This window comes from Polypterus senegalus, chromosome 6, assembly GCF_016835505.1.
Source record: "Polypterus senegalus isolate Bchr_013 chromosome 6, ASM1683550v1, whole genome shotgun sequence".
In the NCBI taxonomy this organism is placed as follows: domain Eukaryota; kingdom Metazoa; phylum Chordata; class Cladistia; order Polypteriformes; family Polypteridae; genus Polypterus; species Polypterus senegalus.
Window position 1 is genome coordinate 39,307,060 of NC_053159.1, and position 18,744 is coordinate 39,325,803.

Here is an 18,744-nt window from a genome sequence, read left to right on the forward strand (position 1 = left end):
CAACGGCGCGTGAGAACGTTGACCAGGTCCTTTTTGCGCAGTGCAGATGTCACAGCAGTGGACGTGCAGCTCCGCGTCTTGCCGACACCCGGGCCAATAGAACCGCTGCCGCAGTCGACGCGACTGTCTTAGCGCTCCGTAGTGTCCGGATCCAGCTGCTCCATGGACCCATCGGAGGACCTCGGCGCAAAGCCTGGGGAACCAGCAGTTGTAGTCGGTCAATCCCCCGGTGCTTGCCACCGCCTGTAATTACGCCATCGCAACTCCAAGTTGCCCCACTGGGAGTGTAGTAATTTGAGTTCAGGCCCCTGTGAAGACACGGTTTGCCAGTCGGGACATTCTTGGGTCTCCAACCAGCCCTTTACCTTCTCTAGCGCTTGGTCGTTCGCCTGTAATTGCCTCAATTGGTCAATGGTGAACGGCTCCCCTGCTCCAACAGTGTCATCTGGCCTTGTGGATGCTGACGATGGCCCCAGACCCCTTCCTTCCTGTCGGTGGCAATATCGACACTCGTTGCTGAGGCATGGACGCCTGGAGAGGGCATCAGCGTTGGCATGCTGTCGTCCCGGTCGATGCTGTACCTCGAAATCGTATTCCTGGAGGATCTCCATCCACCTTGCCACCTGGCCTTCTGGTTGCCGGAAATTTAACAACCAGGTGAGGCTAGCATGGTCAGTCCGCAGCGTGAACCTAGTGCCCAATAGGTAGGGGCGAAAGTGCCGTACCGCTAAGATCACTGCCAACAGCTCCCGCCGAGTGACGCAGTAATTTCTCTCCAGTCAACTGAGGCTGCAGCTGTAATAAGCTACCACTCTCTCTCCAGCCTCCCCCTTCTGTGAGAGTACGGCCCCAACTCCCACATTGCTAGCATCAGTGTCCACAACAAAAGGTTGGTTGGGGTCAGGGTAAGCCAGGACTGGCGCACTGACGAGGGCAGCTTTCAGTTGTTGGAAAGCGGCTGCGCAATCCTCCGTCCACCCAAACTGTTGGCCCTTACTCGTCAGTCGGTGCAAGGGGCTGGCAATGGTTGCAAAGTTTTTTACAAACCTCCTGTAGTACGAGGCTAAACCCAGGAAGCTCCGCAGTTCGGTGATGTTGGCTGGTGGGGGCCAGTTGCTCACGGCAGCCACCTTTGCTGGGTCGGTAGCCACCCCACTCTCGCTGATTACGTGTCCTAAAAACTGGGTCTGTCGGGCGAGAAGATTACATTTTTCAGGGTTCAACCGCATCCCGGCGCTACGAATGGCGGTCAGGACCTCCCTTAAATTGTGCACAGCCTGGTCAAAGTCTCTAGCATGAATCAACAGGTCATCCAGATAGACCACACAACGGTTTCGGGGAATGTCTTTTAGGACCCGCTCCATTAGTCTTTCAAAGGTGGCCAGTGCATTACAAAGTCCAAACGGCATTACCTTAAACTGCCACAGCCCTTGTCCAATGGTGAATGCAGTTTTGGGTCGGTCCTTTGATGCCAGTTCTACCTGCCAATATCCACTGCGCAAGTCCAAGGTGCTGAACCAACGAGATCCAGCCACATAGTCCAATGCATCATCGATGCAGGGCAATGGGTAAGAGTCTTTTCTAGTGACTGCATTTAATTTACGAAAGTCCACACAAGGGCGCCAACCCCCCGTTTTCTTCCGCACCATGACCATGGGTGCGGCCCAGGGACTGTCCGAAGGCTCAATAATGTCGTTGGTTACCATCTCGCGAATCCAGCTTGGCGTTTTGCAAGGGGCAATCGGTGGGGGCGCAAATGAATGGGAGTGGCGTGGTCAGTGTCAATGTGGTCTTTTACTAACGAGGTTCTGGTGCAGTCCTCCTCTCGAGCCGCAAAAATGTCCACAAAGTCATTCAGTAATTGCTGGAGTTGCTCCTGCTGTGGCGTGCTCAGATGTTCACCACTTTGATGGCCCAATTCCTCTTCAGCGGCAACCGTCTCAGCTGATGGGGGGTCGTGCGATGAATTTGTCTGTCCAGCAATACTCTCCTGGGGGTTCTCTGCAACTTCCAAACAATGGTTGGGAGCCAGTGAGCAGTGGTGTCCAGGTGAATCCACTCTGGCAGTCCTTCCAGGACGGTTCCAGCCCGACCAGAGCGGCACAGTCTCATTACCAAAACAAAGGACGGCCCTTGACACATCAACACGTGCTCCCCAGTGTGCCAACAAGTCCAACCCAATGATGCACTTGTCTTTAATGTCCGCAAGCCAGAATTCGTGGCTGGTCTGGCTCGTCCCTACCAACACAGATAACAGTTTCTTTCCGGGCATTACTGTCCGTTCACCCGTAACACTGCGTAGTTCACTATTTGTGGGAGTCCAGTCCTCTGGAAGAAGACCAGCGGTTTCGGGCAACACTCCTTTTTGTAGCAAACAAATAGTGGACCCCGTGTCCATTAAAGCACTGCATGGCCGCCCATCAATAGTGCAGTCTAGGTATAGTCCAGTGGAAAATCCACAGCGCCCCACTTTAAGGCAGTCATTGTGGAGGGGGGCTGAAAAACGGAGCGAGGGTCCCCTCACGGCCTCACCCCGAGGTCGTTTCCCGCCGGTGATGTTGTACGAGGCAAAGGACTTGGAGCAGGGCAATACCTGGCCAATTGCCCTGGTTACCCGCATCGGAAACAGCGGTCCTCTCGTCGTCTCTGTCGGGGGGTTGATGTTAGTTGGCCGCGACTGCCCTCCACTACCTCAGACGGGTCCCCTTCCGCCCTTCGTTCAACTGCTGTCGTTAGTCGACTCGGGCGTGGCGTTCCTCTTGTCGGTGACTTGGCCTGTAGCACCTCTTCAGCCCGCTCAGCCTCTCGCAGTGCCTCGCTCAAATCTCAGGGTGACAACAGACAGATATGCTGGCGGAGACGTTCTGGTGTGAGGCCCCGCAGGAAAGCATGAAGACTGAGTTCCTCCCTCGCTGCTGTCGAAAAAGTAGGGTAACCTTTTCGTGAATATACCCTGATGTCAGCGGCAAAGGCTCCTACACTCTCACCTTCACGCCGACGTCGGCTAGTCAGCTTTTCTCTGCTGCATTCTGCTGAGGTTCTTTGTCCAAAGCGACGGGTGAGAGCAGCGCTGAGTGCCTGAAGATCACGACACTCCTCCGATGGCAGATCAATGAGTACCTGAAGTGCGGGACCCTCCAAGGCAAGGGCCAAGTGTGTCGCAGCTTCCTCGCAGCTCCATCCATTGTGTAGGGCGGCCAGATCTACTTGTGCAAGGTATGGCTCTAAGGGCGTCAATCCGCTGTATCGCGGTAGCTTAGCAGGTGACCGTGAAAAGAGGACCGGCCGACTGGTAACCTGAGGTATCGTTGCTGTAGTTGAATGTTCATTCTGGCCGTGCCTAGAAGATCGTAACACTGTCCGGGGAATACTGGCACCATCAGGCCCGTTTGCCTCTTTTCTCCGCACAGTTCCGCTGATCAGGCGCTCTAATGTAGCGCTGTTCTCTAAGATGGCACGCTCTAATTCTTCAAGACTCTGTTCCATAACGGCGTCTTCTAAACAGCCTGGTCTCCCACTTCTGACACCAATGTAGCGACCCGTGGTTGAGTCTTAAAGTTTTTAGAGCTGTGCTCTGCCGTGCACCTCTCCCAAGCTGTAGGCTAGCGGACTGCCAGCGTTATGCACGCAGCTGCACCCAGCTCTTTAGGTAGTGAGCACTCGTGTCCCATACACCGCACGACTCCGAGTGTCTCGGTAATAATTGCTTTGATAGAAATCTTAGCAATACACAGCTCTGTCCTGTTGTATCTCTTTATTAGAGCAGATAGTCAGCAAAAACAAAGCTTAACTCATTTGCTTAGCCATTGCCAAGGTCATTAATGAAGCCATCTTTCTTATCGATGGTAACTATTTACATTAAATAACCCCCGGACGGCAATAACCCTACCCACCCCACCAGTTGAGCACAAACACATACAATAATTACAACAGGAAACACACTTAGATTACTTTGCTAATTTAACGAAACAATAAGCTCTTACATAAATTACCCACAATGCTATTTACATAAATTACCCATAATGCAACACGCCCTCAGCGCTGCTGCCGGGTCGCTACAATATATATATATATATATATATATATATATATATCTGTTGACTTCTGGTACTCTTAAATGCATACCAGCTCTTATCTTGGCTATCTGTTTCCCTTCATTGATCTTTAGTTTCTGGTTGCACTGCTGAAAACTGAGCTTTGAAAACTGTCCACTCCTGCTCTTTGATTGTGGTGCTGCGAACTCCAAGAGAGAAATGTAGGTCTTAGTGGTGTTTGAATTTCTAATGGAGAAGTGCTCTACGCTTGTTGCTCTTCACATTAGTATATCAGTGTCACACATAATTTTTCGGCACTTATGTATATCCACTGTTTTGCATATACATTCACATCTGCAGACTTCAATAGAGGATTACATACAACTGATGAAAAGCACGTACTTGAGTGAGCGGCATAAACAAATGAAAATCGTAACCATCTAATAATGATAACATATGCACAAATTTCATATTATTCCTACTGATTACCCAGTTGAATTTAAAAGAATGCACTTGTAAAATTGTGTTTTGCATGAACCATCAACAATTGCCAGGTCACTAGGAAAAGCAGAAAGAAGTGTGAAGGATATTACTACCCACAGTAAAGGAACACAGTCTCCTAAGAAAAAAGAGCCTATTCTGCCCTTTCTTATATAGTTCCTCTGTGTTTGAAGACCAGTCCAACCTGTCAATGATGTGGACTTGCAGGACCATCTCTACATCCACTCCTTTAATAGTGACCAGACCACAGAGGCTGTTTGGTGGGGTGAAAGTCAATAACCAGTTCTTTCGTTTTGCTGATGTTAAGATGGAGACAATTCTCTTTGCACCAAGAAATAAAGTTCTGCACCTGACTCCTATACACTGTGTTATCCTTCTTATTAATACACCCCATAAGTGCAGAATAATCTGAGAATTTATGTAAGTGACATGACCTGCTGTATTATTTATAGTCTTGGGTTGTACAGAGTAAAGAGAAAAGGAAAGAGGTCTGTACCTAGTGGTGCTCCAGTGTTATTAACATCTGTATGAGAAACACAGTTCTTGAGCCTCACAAATTGCTGTCTCTCTGATAGTGAGTCCATTGTCCAGGACACCATAGGCTTGTCCGCCTGTATATCTCTGAGTTTGCCCCTTAACTGGAATGGTTGGATGGTACTGATGGTGCTGGAGAAATCAAAAAATGTAATCCTCACAGTGCTGTTAGCTTTGTTCAGGTGAGAATAAGCCTCGTGGAGAAGATAGTTAAATTGCATCCTCCTATCCAGTCTTTATCTGATAGGCATACTGCAGTGGGTCCAGGTGGTCTACCAAAAGAGGTCTCATATAGTCCAGGATCAGTTTTGTCAAAGGTCTTGTTGATGTGAGATGTAAGTGCCAATGTTCTGTAGTCACTAGGTGAAGAGTCACCTGCCTTCTTTGGAAGAGGAACAATGCATTATATTTTCCACAGCAATGACATTTTCTGCAGTCTTATGGACACACTGAACAGATAGCAGAGGACAGCACAAAGTTGGCCAGTAAACAGTTATAAGCCTTCTAGAGACGCCTTAATCCATGGGAAGTACCTGAATGTATTTTCCATTTGAGGGCCAAATCAGCTTGGCTGTCTCCTGACAATCTGGAGCAGTAGAGACTGTTCTCCAAAGCACATCCAAACTGTTGAGCTCCTCACCTTGTTATTAAAAGTAAACCATTTAACCTTGAGGCGAAACTTCATTTGATTTACTTGTTTCCATAAACTCTTTCAGTCACTCTCTGAAACTCGTGAGCATAGATAAGGATGCAAGTGTAGACTGACAAGTAAACGGAGAACTTCGTCTGAGGAGTTAACTACAAATATCTAATAATATGCACACAGTTTAGTCTTTGCCACTGCAATCTATTGCCCATTCTCATGCTTCTCTCTCGCCTTACTCATTAACAAGACACAGAGATGTGTAAATCCCTGCAGCCACACAGAATAAGTGACTTTTTTTGGGAGTTAACCATGACCTTTCATTATCAAGTACCAATTCTCATACTCATTACTTTCATTGAGGAAAATAAATTAGAAGAATGCAGGTATGAAATCACAGTTGGTGGCACAGAGCCAACTCATGGCTGAGCACTGATAGCCTATTCATATAAAATGATGGAAAGGAGGGGAGACAGCACAGCCTTGACAGAGTCATACAACCAGACTCACTTCATCTTGTGATGCGGCTCATCCTGTGTGTAGCTTTTTCAGTTTTCTCATTACTTGGTCTTTAGTTATGGACAGCCCACACTGATGATTAGAGGTTGACTCATCACTGGCCATTCCAGTTGATGTGATAGGAGTTCTTTATGTAGTAGGAATGGTGTGGGGAGGTTGGTCATTGGAAGAAGGTGGCAGTGGGAGGGAAAAATCTAAAAATTATTTCAGGATATTAGTTTTGTCCACATCCCCTTCTAGCACCTGAGCCCAGAATTATTTGAGTGCTGTAATTATACCCAGTCCTTTCAAGACATCATTCATGTTATTTTGAGTGAGGTTGGTTTGTTTTTTAGCTTTTTAAGTTTTCCTTTCCCTCTGCCAGCTTTTTCTTTACTGCATGCTGTACATCCTTCAGAACTTTTTTGTTACTGGATTTAAATGCTCTCTTTTTCTCATTCAGGAGGCCTTTTAGCTGCTTAGTAGCTTATTAGTCTATGTCCTGAATCATTTTTACCACCTACTAGGAAAATGAGCCTGGACCTGGCCAGAGTCCAAGATCATTCTGTTTCTGACAAGTTTGCACGCAGTTTGTGTGAGAAACTTACGAATTTGGGTGTGACTGCCGATCCTAATGTGATGTGGGAGACCTTCCCTGACAAGACCCTGAAGGTTGCTGAGGGTTGTGTTGGTGTTACTGGTGTTCCCAGAAGGAGGTGTTTCATCTCGCAGGCCTCTCTAGATATCATTAAGAAGAGTCGCACCGCACGGCTTGATGGCAACTTCAGTCTCTACCCAGGAACTAAGAAGGATGGCTGCGAGGACTCTGAGGGGAGATAAGAAGGTCTTTGTTAGAGAAATCTGTGAGCAAGTGACACACCATCAATGGTCTAGTGACCCACGTCCTGCTTACTGAATAATCCAAGCATTGCGCACATCCAAATCTGTTTTTTTTGATAATCACAATCAGGGTGGCTGATGGAATGGTACTTGTGGATGACACTGGAGTTGTGACCCACTGGGCTGGCTACTTTGAGCAGTTGATCAAAGCTGATCCTCCTGCTGGGACGTTGGATATCTCTGGGTTCACGGTTCTTGAGGCTGATCTTCCAATTAGCTGTGAACCACCCAATCTCACTGAGATTTCACGGGTGCTGACCCAGCTAAGGGTAGGGAAGGCTGCAGGGATCTGTGGTATCCAAGGTGAAGTTCTCCAGACTGTGTGGCAAGGTTGTCCTCCTGGCATTGCAAGCAACCTTTGCTTCCATTTAGGAGATTGGTGTCCTCTCAACTGACTGGAAAATGGGACTTGCCATCCCTATATGGAAAAAGAAGGGTGATCGCCTGGATTGTGGCAACTACTGGGGGTTAACACTGCTCTTGGTGCTGGGTAAGGTCCTTGCTAGGGTCATCCTCGATAGGATCCATGATTACTTGCTCATCTACCAGTGACCAGAGCAGTCTGGTTTTATGCTTAAGAAGTTTACCATCGACCGCATCCTGGAACTGAGGGTTCTCATGGAGCACAAACGCGAGTTTCTTTGCAGCCTTTGTCAATTTTCGTATTTGTTTGACTCAATTGATAGGATATCCCAAAGGGCAGCTCAAAAACTTTGCGAGATCCCCTCAAGGTTGCTGGATATAATGGCCGGCCTGTTCACTGGTACTGTGAGTGTTATGCAGAGTGGAAACAGAACCTCTGCGTTTTTCAAAGTTAATTTTGAGGTTTGTCAGGGGTGAGTTTTTGCTCCTACCATATTAAGTGCATGCAAGGACTGGGTGTTGGGCAAGGTTGTTGGATCCAGCAGCTGTGGGGCATCTTCGGCGAAGAAAGATTTGCTGATCTTGACTTTGTCAATTATGCTGTGATATTCACAGAGTTGATGGAGGCTCTGATCAGGGCTCTCAAAAGACTGAGTGAGGAGTCTGAGTGTTTGGGCTTGCGAGTGCCCTGGATGAAAACCAAGATCCAGGCCTTTAATGACCTCTTAGGCACAGCCATCAGCAGTGTGTCTTTTTGGAGAGAGAGTATCAACCTTGTGGAGAGGTTTACTTACTCTCCTATGACTCTCCTCCTGGTGACTCTTCCTATGAAGTCAATAGACGGATTGGCAGAGAATGGGGGGTCATGAGGTCACTGGATAGGGGTGTCCGATATCTATACAAAAAGAAAAAGGTCCAAGTCTTTAGAGTCCTGGTGCTTCCTGTCTTGCTATGTGGTTACGAGACATGGAAGCTTTCCAGTGCCCTATGACGAAGACTGGACTCCTTTGGTACTGTGTCTCTTCGGAGAATCCTTGGGTATCGCTGGTTTGACTTTGTGTCGAATGAGCGGTTGCTCATGGAGTTCTGAATGAGACGCATTACCTGCATTGTGAGGAAGCATCAGTTATGGCACTACAGCCATGTGGCGCGATTCCTCGTGTCATTGTTGGGGACCCTAGTGGCTGGACCAGGCCAAGGGGTCATCCACGTAACACCTGGCTGTGGCAGAGGATCTTTTCTGGAGGGTGGTACTGGACCGTGTGTCTACCTGGGGGGTGTCTGCCCAGGATCCTGAGCTGTTTCGCCTTGTTGTAGCAATGATGCTCCCCAGCCTGACTTGACTTGACCTGACCTGACCTGCACTCATGAGTAATAATAGTGTCAACTGCCAAGTGCATTTAACAGACAATCGATCTATTCTGTCAAAAGAAATACCTTTGCTCTAACTTTCTTCCCAGCACTAGTCATGTATTCCTCAAGTTAACCAGCTTCAGAACATTAAAAAAATTATTGTCGAAAAGCTGAGTAAGTGTAAGTGGGTTGCTTGCGACATTTTGTGCTTGTACTGTGCTATACTTCCAGTGTGTTTCCTCTTCAGGTGTTCATGCACTGAGGTAGTGCTGTAATGGAACACCACACAATGAACAAACAACCACTTTCTCAGATTTTGGGTGAAATACTCTCACAAAGAGAAGAATTTGCCCCTATAATTTTGAGGAACCTTTTTTTGCTGAATGTTTTGCAGCTGCCATCACGATTAGCTTACTTATAAACAATACAGAGCCGTAGTGTGCAGTATGCAATGCAGTAGGGGGACTACTAGTCAATTCAGAAAATGCAGAGAGAGAGGGAGTATGCACTGATAGTGTGTTGCTGCACCCACCACACAGGAAATACAGTTTGACTAAAATTTAGTCAAAATGTAGTTGATTACAGTTGACCCCTGAAATTTGCAGGGGTTACGTTCCTAGAGCACCAGTGAATTGCGAAAACCACAAATATTGAATGTGGTCAAAAATGCTTATAAATGCCTATTTTTATACTTTAAACCCTAAATATGCCCCCAAAGCAATTTATTTTCAATTCAAACTCAGCTTAATACATTACCCTAAAAAAAAGAATGTAAAGGTAAACCCGTATACTGTACAGTACTGTACTGCTATATCTCCCGCAATGCTACAATGTAAAATACCGATGTCACCCCTATATGTACTGTAATTCATGCATGCATGTTTTCTTTGGTATGCATTGTTGTTTTCTTTGGTATAAGCAGGACAAATACAGTAATAATTTAATAAAAATACAGTAAAATGTACGGGTACTCACCAATAATGAATGATTTTGATTGAAGATGATGATGATGAATTAGCTGTGCACTACGATGGTGGTATGTAATTAAGGTAATGACTGCACAATAAAGCAGAGGATTTACAGCACCTTGGGTGGCACCTCTTCTTCAGGCACTTGGGCGGCATTTTAGAGCTTTCAGAAGATCAAAAGAAAAACACGAGAACACTCAGTGAGACACTCGAGATAGCTACACTCAGTAAACTGTTATGGTGCGGGAATGCTGGGCTGCATCTGTTGGAGATGTGTCACAGAGCAGCAGCCAGTCAGCAGCAAGGAGAAATGAATTACACTCTTGGATTGGCTTCTTTCAAACCTCCTGCCTCTGAGTACAGGGGTATTTCACCATCCCAAGCCGCATTTTCCTCTACAGTTGCTTTGTGTTCTCTCTACAGTACAGTATTGCCACGAAAAAAGCCATAAAAGATTGTACAGGATATTTGTGGTTTCTGCGAAAAATGATTAGTTAGGTTCTAAGGAAAAATCCACGAACAGATCATTGAGTGTGTATTTCAGTTATAGAAATATGCCAATACTCATTCAACTTGTGAAAGCTAATGGTAAGGTATTCAGATTCCAGTGAACAGTCAAATGTCACTTTCAGGTGCAACAATGTGAATTCTGCCTTATCTATGGAGTAGGGGACCAAAGTCATGCCTTTCTAATGTCTATTTTGAATCATGTCTATATTGTTTTAAAGACCTGCAAAGATGTCTGACTGTATACTCTGGTGTATCTAATAGGGTGAATTACAAAAGTATGAAATGCTAAGGTTGTTTTTCCATGTTGTTTAATTTCTGTATTTGAAGAGGGGGAGTTTGGCGAATATGTTTAATTTTGGTGTATGACTCTGTTAAGGCTGTGCGGTCTCCTTTCCATCATTTTGAATGAATAGGCTATCAGTGCACAGCCATGAGTTGGCTCTGTGCCTCTGACTGTGATTTCATACCTGCATTCTTCTAATTTATTTTCCTCAATGAAAGTAATGAGGATGAGAATTGGTACTTCATAATAAAAGGTCATGGTTCTCTCCCAAGAAAAGAGTCACTTATTCTGTGTTGCTGCAGGGATTTACACATCTCTGTGTCTTGTTCATGAGTAAGGTGAGAGAGAAGCATGAGAATGGCCAACGGATTGCAGTGGCAAAGACTAAACTGTGCACATATTATGAGGCATTTGTAGTTAACTCCTCAGACGAAGTTCTCCGTTTACTTGTCAGTCTACACTTGCATCCTTATCTATGCTCACGAGTTTCAGAGAGTGACTGAAAGAGTTTATGGAAACAAATGGATCAAATGAAGTTTCTCATCAAGGTTAAATGGTTTATTTTAATAATAAGGTGAGGAACTCAACAGTTTAGATGTGCCGGGGAGTACAGTCTCTACTGCTCCAGATTGACAGGAGGTAGCCAAGTTGATTTGGCCCTCAAATGGAAAATACATTCAGGTACTTCCCATGGATCGAGGAGACTCCTGGGAAAGCAGCTAAGGAGAAGGTACTGAGGTACATGAAATTTCGTTTAGTTTATGTACGCTGTATCTACTGGAGCACTTGCTAAAATAAGCATTTATAGAAATTGGGTATAGAGGTTGTGATAAGCTGAGACAATCTTATTGGAACAAGTTAAAATTGATTGGACATTGTTTATAAAGGTACAGGCCTGTGTATATATAAAGTAACACAATTCACACTGGATGTCAGCAGAAAAACCATGTCACGAAGTCCAAGGAACTCTCTATAGACCTCCACAATAAAACTGCAGTGAAGTGTAGAGCAGGGCAAGAGGATAAAAAAAAACTTTTGTAAAGCTTTGAGTGTACCCAGGAACAGAGTGGCCTCAATAATCATGAATTTGAAAAAGTCTGGAACCACCAGGACTCTTCCTACAGTTGGCTATCTAGGCAAACTCCGTAACAGGGCAAGGAGGGCCTTGGTGAGGGAGGTGACCAATAACCAGTCATCACTCTAACAGAGCTTCAGATGTACTCTACTGAAAGGTGAGAACCTGTGGGAAGGATGACCATCTCAGCAGCACTTTATCAATTTGGTGAATATGACAGCCCACTCGGATTCTGCCAAATGACATTTAAAGGACTCTGAGAGTATAATGAAAAAGATTCTCTGGTCTGATGAGAGAAAAATTGAACTCTTTGGGCAGAACACCAAGCATTTTGTCTGGCAGAGACAAGGCACTGCTCATCACCTACCTAATACCATCCTTATGGTGAGCATGGGGGAGCTTCTCATGTGCAGGGACAGGGAGGAGGAGGAGGAGGTTAGGAGCACATGCTGATACAGCACATTGCCGCACCCACCACTTGACAAACCAACTCAGGATCCCAGATTAGGACCTGAGTGCAGCCATGCGACGGGTGACACCTCAACACCATACTAATTCAGATGAAATAGAACCCATGTGAGGTTTTTTATGGTGGCTAGAGTGCCAATTCTACCACCAATCCCCAGACTATTCAGAATTGAAGGAAGGATAAATGCAGCCAAATTTAGTGAGGCCCTTGAAGAAAACCTTGTCCAGAGTAAACCTGCTCCAACAAACCTCAGACTGGGGCAACAGTTCACCTAGTAGCATAACAATGACTAGAAGTATACAGCCAAGACAGTGCTGCACTGACTTTGGGACAAGTCTCTTATTGTCCTTCAGTGACCCAGCCAAAGTCCAGACTTAAACCCCACTGAGCATCTAATTGAGAGGATCTGCCAGGAGGAATGGGATAAACTGCCTAAATCCAGGTGAGCAAATCTTGAAGAGACTTACCAAGAAAATTCAAAGCTGTAGTTTCTGCCAAAGAAGCTTCTACAATGTACTGAATTAAGGGTCTTGATACTTATATGAATGAGAAATTTCAGATATTGATTTTTAATAAAGAAAGGATAAAGGATGCTCACTGAGCCAATCTGAACTTGTAGTTCGATGCACCACTAGGCCTTTGGATTGTTGGGAAGTCATGGACAAATATGTGGGAACATACAAACTCCAGACAGAAGGCTGTCCAAGAACAGAATGAAGTTGAGGTCTAAAGACCATTTAAGAAACTATGGTTTAGTATTTGTACACATCCACATTTCTCTGCTTTTGAGAATGTGTGCACCATAAATATGGCTTTGTTTCATGATACTTTAGAATGATTACTATGTTGTTTCTTACATTACAATTTATTCATTCATTCATTTTCTGATCTAGCTTTTTCCAGTTCTGGGTCAAGGTCTTCTGGTTCCTTCGCCAGCAGCAACAGATGAAATGCGAGAACCCAACCTGGACAAAAAGCCACTGGATTGGAGCACTTACACAATACTTTGATATACAGTAAGCTACTCCTTACTTGTATTTATATGTATTGTGTTGCTGTGCACCATTGCCTCCTTGCGAGTCTCGGGAGTTTGCGTAATTGTGATAGCCTAATACAAAACCTCATATTTAAAATGGAAGAAGAGGATGCAGGTCCTCTTAAAAATGTACTTCTAGAAAAATGGTGTTGGTATTCAAAATCAGAACTTACAGTACATCAATGTCTAGTTTAATACGTGGGTAAGTAATAATAATCTGCAATTTCATGAGAATTTTGTTTGGGTTGGTTGTACAGCTTTCCTTGTACACTTGTGGAAACATGGTGTGTCTGTGGACAAAGTGACTAAGTTTTGACCTTGATCAGTCAGTTTCTTTTCTCATCTTCTAGGAGTAGACATGGCCACTCCACCCTCTGTTCACAGCAAAGAAGACCAGCGATCAGTGATCCGCTTTTCATGGGCTAAAGGTGTATTGGGGTAAAATCCTTGTTGGCTTGTTAGAATTATAGTGCAGATTGGCTCAATGTTGTTGTCAGTATTGTATAATTTGTTTCTAAACACTCCGCCACTCTCCATATTGTGCAGAAAGTCTTCAATGTATTTTGCCGTCAGGTACACCTTCAGTCCATGAAAAGAGTATTGATAAATCCTGGACATTATTGTATACATTGGCACAACTTAAAATGACCCTAAGCCTGTGTAACATGTAGGCTGACTCCAGAATTAGGCACAAAGTTATTATAAGGCGGATTTTAATGAAATGTGAGAGTTGGTTTCTTAGTAAGAGCTCAGTGGGGACCTTGATGGAGCAGAATAAAACTCCCTTTTGTTAGGTCTGGTATTTGGATTTTTTTTGTCACATATTTTATTACTTACTAAACGGAAGTAGTTCTTCATTTATACAGATAGCCTGTATAAAACATACGCAAACAGAAACTCCTAAGATGTCATTTAATTTGATTATACAGGAACAGCATGAATAAGAATATAAGAAATTTGACAAACAAGAGGAGACAATTCAGCTCATTTGTTAAGATAAAAGCTAAGCTGTCCCAATATCCCATCCAGCATATTATTAAAGGTAGTCAAAGGTTTTGCTTCAACTGCATGTCCTGATAGTTTGTTCCAGATTCCCAGAAGTGCATTCTGGCTTCAGTCCTAAACACACTTCCCCATAATTTCCAGAAGTGTCCTTGAGTATGAGATTTTACCGTTAATTTGAAAGAATTCTGAATCAACTTTATCAATGACTTTCAGAATTTTGAAGACCTGAATTATGCCCCACCATTCTGCAGTCTTCTCCACTTGAGACCCCACAGGTTTATGTCCTTAAGTCCTGAAGTGCACTTGGTATCTCTCCTCTGCACAGCTTCAAGTACTGCTATGTCTTAAAGCTTGGTAACCAGAATTGCACACAATACTCCAGACCTGGTCTCACAAGTGCATTATATAGTCTAAGCATAACGTCCTTTGATTTACGTATCTTCAGCAGTTTTAAGGATATAACTAACATTTACGTGTTTAATCACTTCTACATATTGCTTAGATAGTAAAAAAGTGGCATCAACATAAACCCCTACATTTTTTTTGGAATTTAGTTCCTTTAAGACGGAACAACATCTCCAATCCTGTATTTATAATTGATGTTCCTTTTGCCCATGTGTAGCACTTTGCACTTTTCTATATTAAAATACATTTTCCAATTGTCCGCACAGTTCTGAAGCTTGCTCAAGTCTGCCTGGATGGTTTTTGCTGCATTCCTCAGTTTCTGCCATCACTCCTGTTTGTGTCATCAATAAATTTCACAAGTTGAATAACTACACCAGAATCAAATTTAATAATATAAATCAGAAAAAGTAATGGACCATGACTGTTAAAAATAACAGTTCTTTAATGGCATTTTATATTGTTCCTTTTGAGTCTTTGCTTGACATAGAACCATTTCTTTCTGAGAAAGTTTCTTTGCATATGGAGTTGGTTCTTTGTGCTTTGAAAAGGTTCCTAATATGCAAACAAAATAGAAATATTTAATTACAGTAGGATATCTAGCAGGATACAACAGATTAAGAAACCTGAACTGAGCCTGTGTGGTCGTATATGGTGAGAGTCCTTTTAAAATCTGGACCTAATTGGTATTTTACAAACCTGTTATTGTCTATACATGATTATTCATGGAACATTAAAGGTATCTACAGTAAATAAAAAGGTTCTTTATGGAACCTTTACATGGATGGTAAATGATTCCCCCGTGGCACTGCTCTGAAGAACCACTTGGGCACCTTTATTTTTAAGAGTGAAAGGATGCCAATGATGACTTCACTTCACGTGGAGCATTCTCTTATTATTGTTTGTCTCCTGCTAGTTAACGAGATCCAGTTTTTTAGGTTACATCTGATGCCCATTCATATCCAATTTCTGTACCAGTAATAACTGAATCAATTTTTCAGCTTTAAAACAAAAGAGATCCAGCCTGTGGTGGCTTGCTAGTGCGAAGGTTCGACCTATTGATGTTTCACAAAATAAGGATTCAATGTGTGGACCGTCACCGCGAGTGTAGAGTTTACAAATCATCTCTTCGTTCTTGTGCATTATATCTCCATATTGGAACTAAATCTCCACAACGTTAGTCGTCGTCTCCAGTTTGGCTGGGGACGATCGAGTGTGTGCGTGCTGTTATTTCCCGTCGTCCCGTCCATACCTGTTTTCTCTTATCACCTAAATTCATCCGAGACAAGCTACAGCCTCTACTGAACACATAAAGGGATACAGGGGGTGAGGAAGTTAATGAACGGACCGGCCGGATGGAATGTGATTTCTCAAGGTGCTCGAATGTTTTCGCCTAGTCAGCTGCCATGCGGAGCATCGTTGTTCCCCCTTGATCCCGTAGCACCACGCGTATACCTCGTTAAGTGCACTGAGGGTCTGTCGGAGGGCCGCTGTTGCCATAAAGGTGCTGAGGGACTGCTGAAGCACAGCCGTTACCTTAACGATGCGTTCACTCTGGCGGCTCTGCGGTGCAGCGCTCCCTGACGCAGAGGAAACACGTTTCAAAAGCTGCGGAATCACACACACAAATCCTTCCTCTGGCAGCCAGGCTGGATATACCCATTATTATTAGCGCACGGGCCGCGAACGCGAATAAAACAGCAGCGATCCGCTCGCAGGCGTCCCGCTAAAGAATCTGCTTCACGTGACGCCCTGGTCTCCAGTCCGCCTCTGGAGATGAAGACGCACACGGTAAAGCGAGTGAATCACGCGACGGCGACGGGTTATTCGGGATAAGGCGACAGGCAGCGGCAGCGGCAGCAGCACCTGGGCAACGCTTAGCGCAAGCAGGAATGGAGGAGCGGCGCTTTCTGAGGGTTGCTGCAGCGGAAACCTGGAGACAAGCGGAATGCATCACTGAAATAAATAAGCAATGAGTTTCCCGGAGCGCCGCAGTCTTGGTCTGTCTAAAGCAGGGTGGCAAAAGCTGCTGAAGACTTGATTTTCGCTTGTTTTTGTGGAATACCTCGGTGTTACTTGCTAGATTTTGTGCTCAGACGCATTAGAGAAAGGGCAACACGCACACACACATTCCCGAAAAGGGGGCGGCGAGGGTCTTTCCAGTGTGAACTCCATCTGCCTCCTCATACTTGATCTACATGAGAGAGTCCCGAAGCGGTCTGGCCTTGCTGGTTTTCCACGGGGCGAAAGAAAACATCGCTGCCATCGCAGGTTTGTGTGTGTGAGAGACGAGGTGCCATCCTGCTTGGCTAACTTTCACTTGAGTCTCATCGCTGTAAGGGGATCTTCCTGGTGAAGAGCAGCCTTCTTATGCGTGGATTTTTACTTGCATCCGAGTGTGGGGAATGACCGAGCAGCTGCGGCTGCACAGACACAGTGCTGTTGGAGACATAGAGATTTTGACAGGTAGGAGCATCATGGGTGTTCTGTTTAATGATGTGTTTGCACTTTTTCATAATCCTGGCGGATCAACGCGAGTGTGGAAGCTCGCTTTGTTGGTTGGGCGTGATGGGGACCGCCTTAGTAATAAAGAAAAGGCCTCCGCTGAAAAGGCGGAGAAGAATGGCCGAGGAGCACTGAGACACTCCGAAGCCTCTCTCTTTTTTTGTAAGGTGGCGCCTTTTCTTTATCTAATACTCCTCGCAACGATATCATTATTTTAACTTTGGTACAGTAGTTCCAGAAAGGTACTGCTACATTTCAAATGATCACCGTTGCTTGAAACTTTGCAGCCCCAGCACTCTGAACGAATGCATCTGTTGGTTGCGTCTGTCCTGCCCGCAGTCCCTTAAAACCTGTCAGCTTCGTGGAGGTTGCGCCGCACTTCGGGCTTTTTGTCCTGTTCGGATGGATGTCATCCCATTTACCAAATTTATGCACAGCCCCGAACGCTGCTAAGTGATGTGGTGGAAATTTCCCCCTAAAGTCGCTTTCAGACCCTTTACTCGTCATACCTTTACCCCACATGCACTTTACTTGGGTGGAGGCGCGTCTCCGGTGTTTTAGATTCAGAGACGTGTTATTATGGGCGAAGCCTTTATGGAAACTGGGGCGTGGCTTACTAAAAAGGAAACAAACCTTTTGCACCAGCCTCCCCATACATCCGAAAACCTGCAACCCACCCTGCTTGGCATAAGTCGCTGTTTACTGCAGATTCCATCGATACCAGTGTTGACTTGAGGTACAGGAAATAATGAATTGGGTTATTAATTTTTATTCAAAGACGCAGTGGGTAGCATTGCAGGCTCACACAACTTTAATTACGCCCTTAGGCAGTGGTCTCCAACTCCGGTCCTCAATCGCCGCTACAGTGGCTGCAGATTTTCATTCTAACCCTTTTCTTAATTAGTGACCAGTTTTTGCTGTTAATTTACTCATTTCCTTTAATGTTAGCTAACTCACTATTTATGACTCGGACCCCTTAAATGTTTATTTTGTTCTTTAATTAGAATCCTAAGAATAATGGCCAGCAACCCGTGTCCATCACACAATAGCTGAAAATAAAGAAAGGTGAAGGTCCCAGTAATGTTGATCTGCTACACAAAATATTTTGACAGTGTTCTTAGAAAAAGGAAGATGAACTGCTTTGGAAATATCTGCTGTGGCAGAATGAGAGTACCTGCAAGCCATGGAATTAAATAACTGGAGAATTGGCTGGAGTGAAATTGGTTGGAATTTGAGGCCCCAACGTAGCTGGCCATCTGATGGCTCACTTCACTGTTTGGGTGCCACTAAAGGAAAACGTGAAGCAATTGAGAGGACTGAATCTTAAAAAAAAAAACAAAAACAAGTGAATTAAAGCAAAAGAAGTAAGTAGCAGTTAAAAACTGGCTAGAAATTAAGAAAATGGTAGAATAGAAACCTGCAGCCACCGAAACACTCCAGGACCAGAGTTGGAGTTGAAGACTTCTTCCCTAAGGTGCCCACTTTGTAGAGTTTTTAAGTTCTCTTCACGTTTTCTCTTATAATCCAAATGCATATTTTGTGATAACGCGTTAGATGGGATTCCAGTCACCCAATTTACTGCTATGTACAGTAAAGGTCTATCCATAAACACATGCTACTGGGATAAGCATCGGCAAAAAGTGGTCGCTTTTAGATTTTTATATA

At 44.7% G+C, this 18,744-nt stretch overlaps 1 protein-coding gene across 2 annotated transcripts in view; it reads left to right on the forward strand.

Annotated features, from left to right (window-relative positions):
- Positions 1–15,518: 15,518 nt before the first annotated feature.
- Positions 15,519–18,744, forward strand: part of LOC120530997 (E3 ubiquitin-protein ligase HECW2-like) — a 368,650-nt gene continuing 365,424 nt past the window's right edge. For both annotated transcript variants that reach the window (XM_039755889.1, XM_039755891.1), the window contains exon 1: positions 15,519–17,040. The gene's annotated coding sequence lies outside the window, so the exon portion shown is untranslated. The remainder of the gene's footprint in view (positions 17,041–18,744) is intronic.